The following is an 11,608-nucleotide window of genomic DNA, read 5'->3' as shown; positions in this document are numbered from 1 at the left end:
AATAATAATAATAAATAATAATAATAATAATAATAATAACCCACCTTACTGGGATCGGCTTTTCACTATCTTTTTCCCCTGAAAGCATTGTCCTCAATATCAAATCTAAGTTGGATTTTGTTTTCCCACTTAGTCATATTCTCAGAAAAGATGCCCTCTTGAAATCATTTGATCATATTTAATTTAGTATTCTCTGAGAAGAGACCAGCAAACTCACTGGCTTCTCTGTACCTGCCCTCTGCAGGTCTCCGACCAGGTGGGGCTCAGCTTTCCTAAACTTTTTTTTTTTTTTTAACCATTTATAAGTTTGGTCTGTTAAAGAATTAAAATATCTTTGGGAGAATCAAGTTAGAGAAACGGATGCCAAAGGGAGTTGATCCTGCCAGACAGCAAGTGAGTGCAAAATGCCTAGGGTCTCTTTTGAGCAGACCAGGTGTCACCCAGATCTTCAGCAGCTGGGAACATGAAGGCTGAGAAGAACCAGCAGCCTCGCAAGAGAGCAGAGGGTCAGGAGCAAAGCCCAGACCCGCTCCTGTCCATCACACCACGTGAGTCCCTCGGTCGTCCTTAGAAGCTGCCCTATTTCAGAATCTAGCAACTGAGACCCCAGAAACTGTGGCGACCGCGACCGAAGCGTCACACCCTGTTCCTCCTTCCATTTATGTATCCTCGGTGCACCTTAGATGGCCCAAACCACAGTGTCCTGACTCCGAGCGTCCCCTCCCTCCAGCATGTTATCTTGGGTCTCTCTCTCTCTCTCTCTCTCTCTCTCTCTCTCTCTCTCTCTCTCTCTCTCTCTCTCTCTCTCTCTCTCTCTCTCTCTCTCTCTCTCCCCCCCCTCCAGCTATCACAGATTGCATGCCCTTCAGTGCAACTAGAATGTAAAGCCAAGCAGACTCCTAGTATGGGGCTTTCTAACCTCCGCTAATCCCCAGGCTCCACACTCCAGGGGTGCATACCAAGGTCACCAGCATAGGTGTGACTCCATCCTCCCTCCCTCTCCTGAAACCCTTTTCCCTTCTGGGATCACCAGAGTCAGGCTCTTTTCTGCCCCTTCAGCCCACCCACATGGGGGTCTCCTCCCTTTGCACCCCAGCATCCAAACGGCATCCTTTCTGGTACTTGTCCCCTCTGAAAAGGATTGCTTTCCCGCTCAGGGACTCCCTGGTAAGTCTCTCTTCGGGTTTCTGAGAGCCAGAGAGAGAAGACAAGCCACCCACTCGCTCAAGGGGAGCGGCAGGGGAAGCGACGCAAACTTCTGCTGCACTTACTTCGGGCCGAGGCTGCCGCCCCCGTGCCTCTCAGCTAGCTCTCCCACCAGCAGCTGCTTCTGGGCGACCCGAAGGAAGCCACCACGGTGCTCGCATTCCCCAGGCCAGCTACGACTGCGAAATGCGCAAGAAGAGAAAATGGGTTTTTCGGTGGCAAGCGTGCCCAGGGTCCGGGTCTAGCGCGGAGATATGATTGCAAGCTTGAGCCTCGGCTACCTTCAGTAGCCTTGGGATGCTGCGCCGGGCGCTGCGTCCTGTGTGCCCCGCTCCTCGACTGGGCTGTTTCTGTCCGACTTGCAGTTTTAGTGCATGCCAGGACTGCAGCACCCTCTCCGTCCTCCTGGGGAGGCGACTTTCAATTCACCTGGAGGTTGGCGAGGCTCCCCCGCGGGCGCGCATCGTGACAACGACTGTAGAAGAGAGGGAGGAGCGCTGGAGCGGTGGCTGCCCGAGTGCGCCTCCAGCATCCTCAGCAAGGAGCGCACAGCCCTCTCCAGCCGCTCTCCTCGGGACTGCAGTCCTGACGTCACCTGCCCTCCCTCCCGCCCCACGGAGGAGCGGCGGCAGTGGAGGGTGGGGTGCCGTGAGCGAGAAAGCAGGAGTGTGAGTGCGCGAGTGTGCACGCGAGCGTGTGCCCCGCAGGGCTGGGGACTGGAAGGAACCGCAGCTGGATCCGAAATCTAAGCTCCGGCAAAGCAGTGCTGAGGGGCTACTGTGAACAGCTGGGGGCGCTCGCTTCCCAGTTGGGGCTGAGTTTGGAGGAGACCAAAGGAAACGATTAAAGTGGCAGTGGGAGAGTTGCAAAGGATGCATCGGAAGTTGGAGGATGCACAGGACTCCTTTTAAAAAGCTGCGCTGGAGTCAAAGAGGGGGTAACCATGATGGGACAGTGCATGCTTACTCTCCAGTCTACAGTCTGGGTAGAGTTGGGAGCTCTCAGCCGTGGCTCCAGCTGCTAGTTCCCTACAGGGAGCCGGCTTTTAGACCGCTAGTTGTTACAGAGTGATCGCTGCAGCTGTTGGTCCTCACCTAACTTCTTTCTTTTTGTGAGCCTGGGAGAATTATGGTCAGAAACTGGGAGAAGGCGCCCCGAGCGAAAGCGGTCAAAGGCGAGGAGTATGAGGTTCATCCTGGGGTCCTAGGTCAAAGGCCGCTTGACTAGCGCGAGAATTCTGAGCAAGATTCCCTTGTTGTTGTCAAGGGTGAAACTAGCTTGTCTTTGCAGCCTTGCAAGATTTTACGCTCCAAGGGTAGTTCCGTAGCCACCCAACTTTCCTCCGTGTCCGACATTGCCTTTGTGTTGGGATGGAAAGAGGTTATTCCTGGAGTACTTGTCCCCTTAGTTTGACCTTTGTTTGCCTGCACTCTGCACTCCTTCCGGCTGTCAGGGCCAACTAGGAGCTGGCTGCAGGCTGAGGGAGGACTCCCTGGTGGGAGCGAAGTCTGCGATGCGCTTCAACCCAGGCCAGATCTGCTGTCTGTATCTTGGCGTCCAGCTCAGGAGCGCTCTGCAGTGACTGGTCCTGCAGCCAGCAATTTTGTCCTGGTGAGTGGCAGTGAATTTTAACTGCAAGCATCTTCCTTCCTGCATCGAGACATCCTTTATTCGCCAATGTGCTCATACACATTAAAATCATTTCAATGGGGACTAGGAAGAAGAAATTGAAAGAGATAAAATTATCCTCAGTTTCAAGATGTTTTTTAAGTATCCAACTTTCTCAAGTTTCCGAAGAGGGTTCAATAAAGAAGCCCCAATTTCATTTCTCCAATGGACATTTACTAAACAGAAGTAAGAGTAGGAACCGTGGCTACTGTGTTAGCTTTACTAAGTTTTAAAAACTCACACATTTAAACATTGGAAATCGAGCTAATCGGGTAAAATGACGGATATCCTCAATAACCACAGGTTGGAGTCCACAAACAAAGAGATTAATTAAAGCGTAAAGATATAGCATTCTCCTAATGAGAGCAGGGAATAGCAGAGAGGGACATAGGGCCATCAGCCTCCAGGTTCTTCTGGAAGTGACCTATTTTTTAAGGTGTAATTTTGAAAGCATGGTGACACCAGGAAAGCCTTACATAACCAGATCCTAGCTATGTGAGTTTCGAAAGCATAATTTCTCAGTAGGAGTCACTGTTCCCTGAAAATGCTAATTCAGATTAATAGTGTGGGAATAAGCAAGCCACTGACAAATTAGTGATTTGAAAACAAAATTGGGAAGTGACAGCTGCGAACCTTCTAAGCTGGGCCATGATTTTGTCTGCATGTATTTAATGCCGGAAGTTAGCCAGCTACTGTGACAGTCTGGCTGACATGTCCTTAGCAAATTTTGCCTGTCTGACATGACAGACACAAGCAGTTTCTTCCCTTATTTTGTGTGGCATCTTGTGCACACCTTGAGGTTAGCCGTGTGTGTATATGTTGATGTGATTGGTTGTTTGCAAGTATGTCTTCCTCCCAAGCTTATAAGCCCTTTCCCAGTGGGCACTAGCTTGCTCTCCTTAGGATCCAACATAGGGTCGAATAAAACTTCCCTGGGTTGTTCTTAAAGAGTATAAAATGACTACATTGAAGAATCTAGCTTTCAAATAGGAAAATAAGTGGACCAAAACCAAGAACCAAAAAGGAGCCCAAGCACAGATCATCCATCAGCGCCCCCCAAACCCCCAGATACAGCAAGAGGACTGGCAAGAACTAGAAAGGCCCTCAATAAATAGTGCTGGGAAGGGGGGGACTGGATCTACAACCAAAAGAAGGAAGTCTGATTCTTAACACCCCATAAAGTTGGGTGAGAGTGAACAGAAGACAAGATGAGGCCTGAAGCCCCAAGAAGGGGACAGGGCATGGGCTCCTTGACGTTGGCCATGACCAGTGATATGTGGCCATCAATTTTTTTAGATATAATATTGAAAGCTTGAGTTTCAAAAGCAAAGATCAATATATGGAACAACATCAAACTGAAAAGCTTCTAGACAACCAAAGAAGTAGCAATGGAATGGACTGGGGGTGTGTGTGTGTGGGGGTGTTTCTGAACCATGCATACTGGATATGGGTTACCAGGCGATGAAGGGCCTTTATAACTCAGTAGCACATAAGCAAATGCCCCAAAGTAAAAAAAAAAAAAAAAAAAAAAAAGATCCAACCATTTCTCCAAGGAAAACATGTTTCATTTTTTAAAGGCTAGAAGGTGAACTGGAGAGACACCCTAAAGCTAAGAATGCTTTCTACTCTTCCAGAGGGCCTGAGTTGAGTTCCTGGCACCCACAGTGGGTTGCTCACAACCACATGTAAGTCTAGCTGCAAAGGATCCAGCACCATCTTCTGTTAGCTGTAGGTACCTGCACACATGGAGCGGACTTGTATATCACCATCAGCACTCCCCCTTCCCCACATAAATAAAAATTAACAATAAATCTAAAAAACAAGTCCAGAGAGTATGGGTTAAGATGCTCAACATCATTAATTATCAAATGAAATGCAAGTTAGTATTACTATGAAATACCACCTTGTATTTGTTAAGATGGCAATGAGCAAAAGGAGAAATGATAACAACTGTGGGCAAGGGTATAAGAAAAAGGAGAGCCTTGTACCATGTTGGTTAGAATATACTTAGATGTAGCCATTATGAAAAATATATTTTTGGGGGGGGGTGTCGAGACAGGGTTTCTCTGTGTAGCCCTGGCTGTCCTGGAACTCACTCTGTAGAGCAGGCTGGCCTCGAACTCAGAAATCCGCCTGCCTCTGCCTCCCAAGTGCTGGGATTAAAGGTGTGTGCCACCACTGCCTGGCTATGAAAAGTATTTTTAAAGTTAATAACAGTAGAACTAACATATGACCCCCCCCCCATCCATCTCCCAGGTATGTAGTTGAAGAAGATGAACTCAATATCTCATAGCAATGCCTGTATCTTCTCCATGCTCATTACAAGATTACTAAAATCAGACATAGTTTAGGAATAACTTAAATGTCTGTTGGAAGATTAGTAGGTGAATAAATGACAGTATGGAAATGACAGAATATAAGTCAGCCTTAAAAAAGAAATCCTGTTATTTTCTACAGCATGGATGAACTGTCTAAAGTGCATTACAAACACTGTACTTTTTCATTATGTAGAGTGTAGTACACCCATTCAGCAGGGTGTAGCTATTGCCGATAAGTAAGGCAAAAAAGTCAGCTCACTTCACTCTGAACCAACCAGTTTTTACCCCCCAACCATTTTACCCCAAACTGGTGTGAGAGAAGCCACAGTCCAAATCCATCAGTTCAGAGTCCAGTGTCCTACAACTGTGCTCCCAGAACAGACTGTATTAACCAAGCACATTATAGGAACTGGATAGAGAATATACTCTCTACCCCAGTACAAACACATCAATCTGCAACCATACTTACAAAGACACAAGAACTCTTAGGGAGTCAGAGACAGTGGATGCTGGGTGGGAAATATAGCTTTGACAAACTGTCTTTCCATACTATGCACCACAGTCATTAATATTCCTAAATCAAACTGGCAAATATATGCTGGCAAAATTATGGAGAATCTTGCTTCTATCCTTCTAGAATCTATCACCTGGGAAGAATACGCTCTCTTGGTCTTTGATTCAGCTTCTCACCTTCTACACTAATAACAAAGGGGGGTGGGGTGAAAGACAAAGCTAGTCCTGGTGATGACAAGTGCCTAGAATCCCAGCATTCCAGAGGTAGAGGTGGGATAGCCTAAGGGTCAAGGTCAATTTGAACTATGTAACAAAACCCTTTTCCAAAAATAAACTAAACAAAAAGTCCCCTAAACCAAACATCATTTTTTAAAGGAAGAAAAAAAACAGAATAAATATTTTTCACATAATACTTAGCTTCCTGAAATTCTCCTGAAAACCAGTTAACATATAGCTTGTAATATTGTTAACATATGTGTTTGTGTGTGTGTAGAATATTTGTATATGTGTGTTTGTATTCCTCTATGAAATAGATAAAATATACCATGTAGATTATAATAAAATGATTTTTAATAAATCTATTGAATTGAAGAGGTTATATGACTTCATGAAAAAATCTGTTTAAAATGTTCTTTTTGGAAAAATATATCAGATACAAAGCATTAGCCTTTTTGTGAACTTCTCTGGGGACTAAGGTTTGCTCTTGATATTTAATTCTTTCTGGTATATGAGTAGCTTTATATTTCAGGTACATGTGTAATGGCCTCTAGTTCTGATAGAGTTAGCCTCTGATCTAAGTGAGCATTTTTTTTTCTTTTAGGAAGTTAAAGTCCTAGTTGAGGCATGATAATGCCAAAGATATAATAACTCAAGCTAAAACTAAAAGTTGACATAATAACACAATTCATTTGTAATAATTTAGTGACATTTTATACTAAAATGGTAATTACGGAGTTAAAAAGATGGTTCAGTGAGTAAGGCTCCTTGCTTTGCAAATCAAATCCTCAGTATCCACAAAAATGCTGGGCATGGGTCAAGCACAGTGGTACATGCCTTTAATCCCAGCACTTGAGAGGCAGAAACAGGCAGATCTCTGTGAGTTTGAGGTCAGCCTGGTCTACATGATGAGTTCCAGGGCCAACAATGGTACATGGCAAGACCCTACAAACAAAACAAAACAAGATAAACAAAGTAGGCGTGGACACTCACACTCAGACCCCAGAGCTGTGGGAAGGAAACTGGCAGCTCCCAGGAGCTCAGTGTCCAGCCAGCCTAGATAAAATGTGAGCTTTCAGTTCAGTGAGAGACCCTGTCTCAATGGAATGAGGTGCAGAGAGATGGAGATAGCCATGTCCTCCTCTGTCCTTCATGTGTACATGCACCTAGACACATATATTACACATGCAAACATACAAAGAGACAGGGACAGGGAGAGAAAGAGTAACTAGGAGACAATTGGAAAATCCAGGACTTTATGTATAATCGCAGCCTGGCTGTAAGTTTGTGATTAAAGCTGTATTCAGTTGTACCGTTCCGTACAGCTCACGGTACTTTGCTTACACACTTGTCCCTGTGTAGTCAGAGAACGTCCACCCAGGTACTCACAGTGAGCCTGTCAGTGGGCCTGCTTTACTATGACTTGTATAGTGGCTTACGACAATGGGCCACACCCACAGTGTGCACCTGGTAAGCAACTTCTTTGCCACATCGTGAAACCTGAAGGGCAGCAATAGAGGGACAGCCCGGTGTTTCCTGCTGGGGTCTGCCTGGATTTCCTTAATGAGCGGGAGGATTTTATAACGTGCGCTACTATGTATACATTTGCCTATGTGTGAAGAAAATGCTACAAGTAGCAAAGCTTCTGTCTGTCCCACTGATTGGGTGAAGGCAAAATATTCTAGCCAGAACGAACTCAGAACATCGCGTACATTCCACACTTGACTGCCACTGAAGGCTAGACTAGAAGCCTTCCCCTCGTCCCCTTTGAATTGCGACTGGCAACACAGCCGTCCACCGGAGTAAGCTAAGGAGAATGAAATTCAGAGGAATGAGGTAGAATTTCTTAGGAAGTTTCAGAAAGTAGTTTAATGTGGGTTTCCTTACACTCATTTGGCTCTTCTTGCTTTGTATAAAGCAACTTCAATGTAGATCTGAAAGAACACTTGCTTGAAACCAACAATGGGAGCACACACTTGCAATCCCAGCACTTGGATGGTAGGTTCTGGGAAATTTCTATCTCAAAGCAGCTTGGTCTACATGCCAAATTCCGGGCCAGCCTGAGCTATATAATAGAAAAAAAAAAAAAAAAAAACAACAACATGTTACCACCATTGCTATCACCAAAAGGAGTGAGAGGAGAGAAAAACAAGATAGAAAATCACTTGCTTTTGTCATGCCATTCCGTCCCAAACACTTATTTCTTGAGGCCTCTTTGCCAGGCAGTCTCCTTCCATTTTTGTGCTGAGTAGGTGGGTTGTGGTTTTCTTTTCTTTTTTTCCAGTTACACTGTCTAATTCACATGATTAGAACTTGGGCCTCTCCAGGCACAGCGACTTGTCTGCCTACGTGTTTATAAAGTATATGTACACTTACCGAACTCTATAAATAATAATAACAGTAATCACCCTCTATACAAAATTAGAATGCTAGCATATTCAACCAGTTTAGTATGCTGATTGGCTTTAGTGCTTCGTAATTATCTCATGAAACCTATGGTATAATGGGCTCTCCATTATACAGTCTTCCAAAAATATGCCACTATAGATCCTGGCAAGGAGACGCACCTGCAGCTTCTCTCCACCCGCCTCTGTAATACAGAAATGGCAGGATGGTACTTAAGTTGTATTCACATTACGAACTATTCTAAGCAATCTTCTTTCAGCCCTTTCCACCCCAAATGGAATCCCACGTTAAGGATCTTTACAAGTCTATGAGTCCACGAGGTGCAGTTTGAGAGAAAAGGTGGAGATCCTCACTATCAGCACCCACGACCACCAACATCCAGGACAGTTTGCAGATTATACAGTGTTGCTCAGTCCTCCAGGAGATGTCGGGTGAAAGGCAGCAATCCAAGCTATACCCAGTGGATGCCACCAATGGCTAGAGTTACCAATCAATTGAGCTTTTCTCGTCTGTTTCTACATCAAAAATTTAGAGCTTGATTTTTTTTTTTTTTTAGACTGAGTTTTAATATGTAATCACCAGTCTCAAACCCAAGTTTGCCTGCCTCCATGTTCCAAGTGCTGGAATGACAGCCATGGACCATAACAGCCATCCTAGCCTTGGCCTTGCTGGAAAAACGGTAGCCTGTGATCTGTCTTCCCAACTCAGAGAAAAGAACAAAGACATCACTGGAATCAGTGAATGAATACATTTTGCTTTGCGCTGAGCAAGGCTGCCAGTCTCTCCCTGCAACGAATTTGCCAGGCTGGGTAATTAAGTTGTGTTACAGCTTAAATCATTGAGAAGACAGGTGATGTGGGCAAAATATTTCTGGCATGTGAAACCATGTCACGGAAAAAGAGCAGTGCTTTGTGAACTAGAAACCCTCACACCTTCTGAGAAGAGGACTTGTCGTCTTCCTTGCTTTTTGCCTCAGGGTTTTCTTCAATGCAGTCAGGGTCCTTTAATGTGCCAGCGTGCGAGCACTGGCCAGAGATTTCTGCAGTCAAGAATTCCAGTGTCTCAAGCATCGTGTTCAGTCTTCTGGATTAATTGGATAGAGCACCGTGTAATACAATTCCTTTGACACTGCTGCAGAAATACCTGAGGGAGATCCCCAGAAGAATTGCTGCCCACAGAGACAAAGCCTGGCCACAGGCTCAGAGTCTGCACTCAGCAATCTTCATCCTGGCTCTCAGGCTCTCTCCAGCAGAGCAAGCCTCATCCATTTCACAGTGCACGCAGCTCACCTTGGAGGATGTTATCATCTGAAACATTACCCAATCCACCAAAATAATCGCCGTGTCTGTCTTCACTTGCAGTTGCTCTAAAGAAAAAAGCTAGCTTGAACTCATCCTCAGATTTGTGTGTAAGGGGCATGGCAAATGGGAAATGTGAGAACAAGTGCCTTCCAGGAAGTTTCCATTAAAATGACAGAAAGATGCTGGTCTTGGCAGAGCATGCTTGTAATTCCAGCATTGGGTTGAACGAAGGGGAAGGCAAAGGCAAGGATACAGTGAGACTAAGGACAACTTGAATTCCATAGCGAGACCCTGTCTCATTCCCAATAAATAGGAATAGAGAAATGGGTGAGAATGCCTGCGGCACAAGTATGAGGATCTGAGTTCAAATCCTCACCAAGCACATAAGAATGCAGGTGTGGCTGTATATACCCATAACCTCAGCCCTGTGGGAGGTGGGACAAGGGGCTCACTGGGACTAGTTGGCTGTCTCACAAGATTAAGGTACAGAGTGTTAGGAGCAGAAACTTGAGTTCTTCTCTGGTCTCTGCACATGAATGTAGGTTTGCCCACATGCGTGTGCAAAATCATCACGCACATACACCATACACACTCACTCATTTGTAAGACAGGGAAGTATTCAGTAAGTATAAAATTATTTTAAAAGTATGCAGTTAGTATAAATGTTCCACAGCAGCTACTTCTGAGGCTCTAAAGAAACAATTAGAAGGCATATTCTGGTCATGGCTGGTCAGGGAAATAACAGAGCTAAGGGGACACGTTTGTAAGAAATGGTGTGGGTGGGGTCTAGGTGAGGGGAAATAGATTCTAGGCTCAATGTAGACTTCTTGCCTTCTTGGAATCTGCTGGTGTGGTGGCCAGTAGTCAAGGATCAGTAAAAGAAACAGGATTCTCTATTTTAAGAATCTGGTGATTAAATGTCAGGAATTAGATGCTCGTGAATCGCTGGGAAAGCTGGAGGGAAATGTTCTTATCTCAGCTCCCAGCAAACAGGACAAAACTCGCTGATGTTGATGCTTCTACTGCAGCTTCAAGTTCAAGACCACTTAGCATTGTGCAGTCATACTGAGCAGTTACCATTGTTTCTCCAGGTCTTGGGGAATGGGGGAGAGATTCAGAGCAAGTATGAGTTCCCTGACTTTCCCCGCAATAGAAATAGCTAAAGATGGCTGAAAGATGGCTGCTCTTGTACTTCTGCCATGCAAAGTGTGTCCATGTGGGTGGATGTATGTGTATATATGTACATGTATGCATGTGTGCTTGAACATGTGTACGTGTGGTGTGTGTGTGTGTGTGTGTGTGTGTGTGTGTGTGTGTGTATTCATGCCTTGGATTCTTAGGTGGAAGGCTCTTGGGAGACAATCTTAGCTCTTCCAAGGTCTCAAGTAGAGATTGAATGAGTCAATGAAGAAGGCCAATCACAAGAGGCCAAGAAAAACATAGTTACTCAATTTATCCAAGTGTAAAAGTTACTGATGCTGGGCTGTACCATGAAAGGGGTGATTTTGAGATTAGTAAATATCTGTCATGGTGATGACCATTATCTTCTCATCCTGCTTGCCTTGTGTCAGAATCCAAGAGAGAAAAGACTCTAAGCAACATGAAAGCCCAGGTCCATAGCCTTGCTACTGGTCTTACTAGTGTGTATGTTCCATTCCTAGGACACTCAGAAAAATCCAGACAAGGAGGACCTTCTGGGAAGAGCATCACAGTCAGCGTCTGCCAATGACGGAGCTGGTGGGAGGGGAACCTAAAAGGAGGAACACATGATTTGGAGAGTGAGCATGCCCAAAGGCATGGGTGTTAGGAAGGAACTTCCTGTCCAGGTCCTCTGGTCCACACATGAAACTAGAAAATGGGAAATCATGAGTTCTAGAATGTAGAACTGAGAACTCATTGGATAATCTCTCACACATACTTCAAAAAATCACTAAGGTATGTGGAAGGTGGACATCACTGCAGTCATCAGCTATGGCCATT

General features: G+C 45.1%; 1 protein-coding gene across 1 annotated transcript in view; it reads right to left on the bottom strand.

Moving 5' to 3' along the window:
- Positions 1-1,733, bottom strand: part of Kiaa1217 (KIAA1217 ortholog) — an 805,390-nt gene extending 803,657 nt beyond the window's left edge. The window contains exon 1 of the mRNA XM_076939581.1: positions 1,272-1,733. The gene's annotated coding sequence lies outside the window, so the exon portion shown is untranslated. The remainder of the gene's footprint in view (positions 1-1,271) is intronic.
- Positions 1,734-11,608: the final 9,875 nt, after the last annotated feature.

Source organism: Arvicanthis niloticus, chromosome 8 (genome assembly GCF_011762505.2).
Source record: "Arvicanthis niloticus isolate mArvNil1 chromosome 8, mArvNil1.pat.X, whole genome shotgun sequence".
Classification (NCBI taxonomy): Eukaryota; Metazoa; Chordata; class Mammalia; order Rodentia; family Muridae; genus Arvicanthis; species Arvicanthis niloticus.
This window is presented reverse-complemented; position numbering and strand designations above follow the sequence as displayed.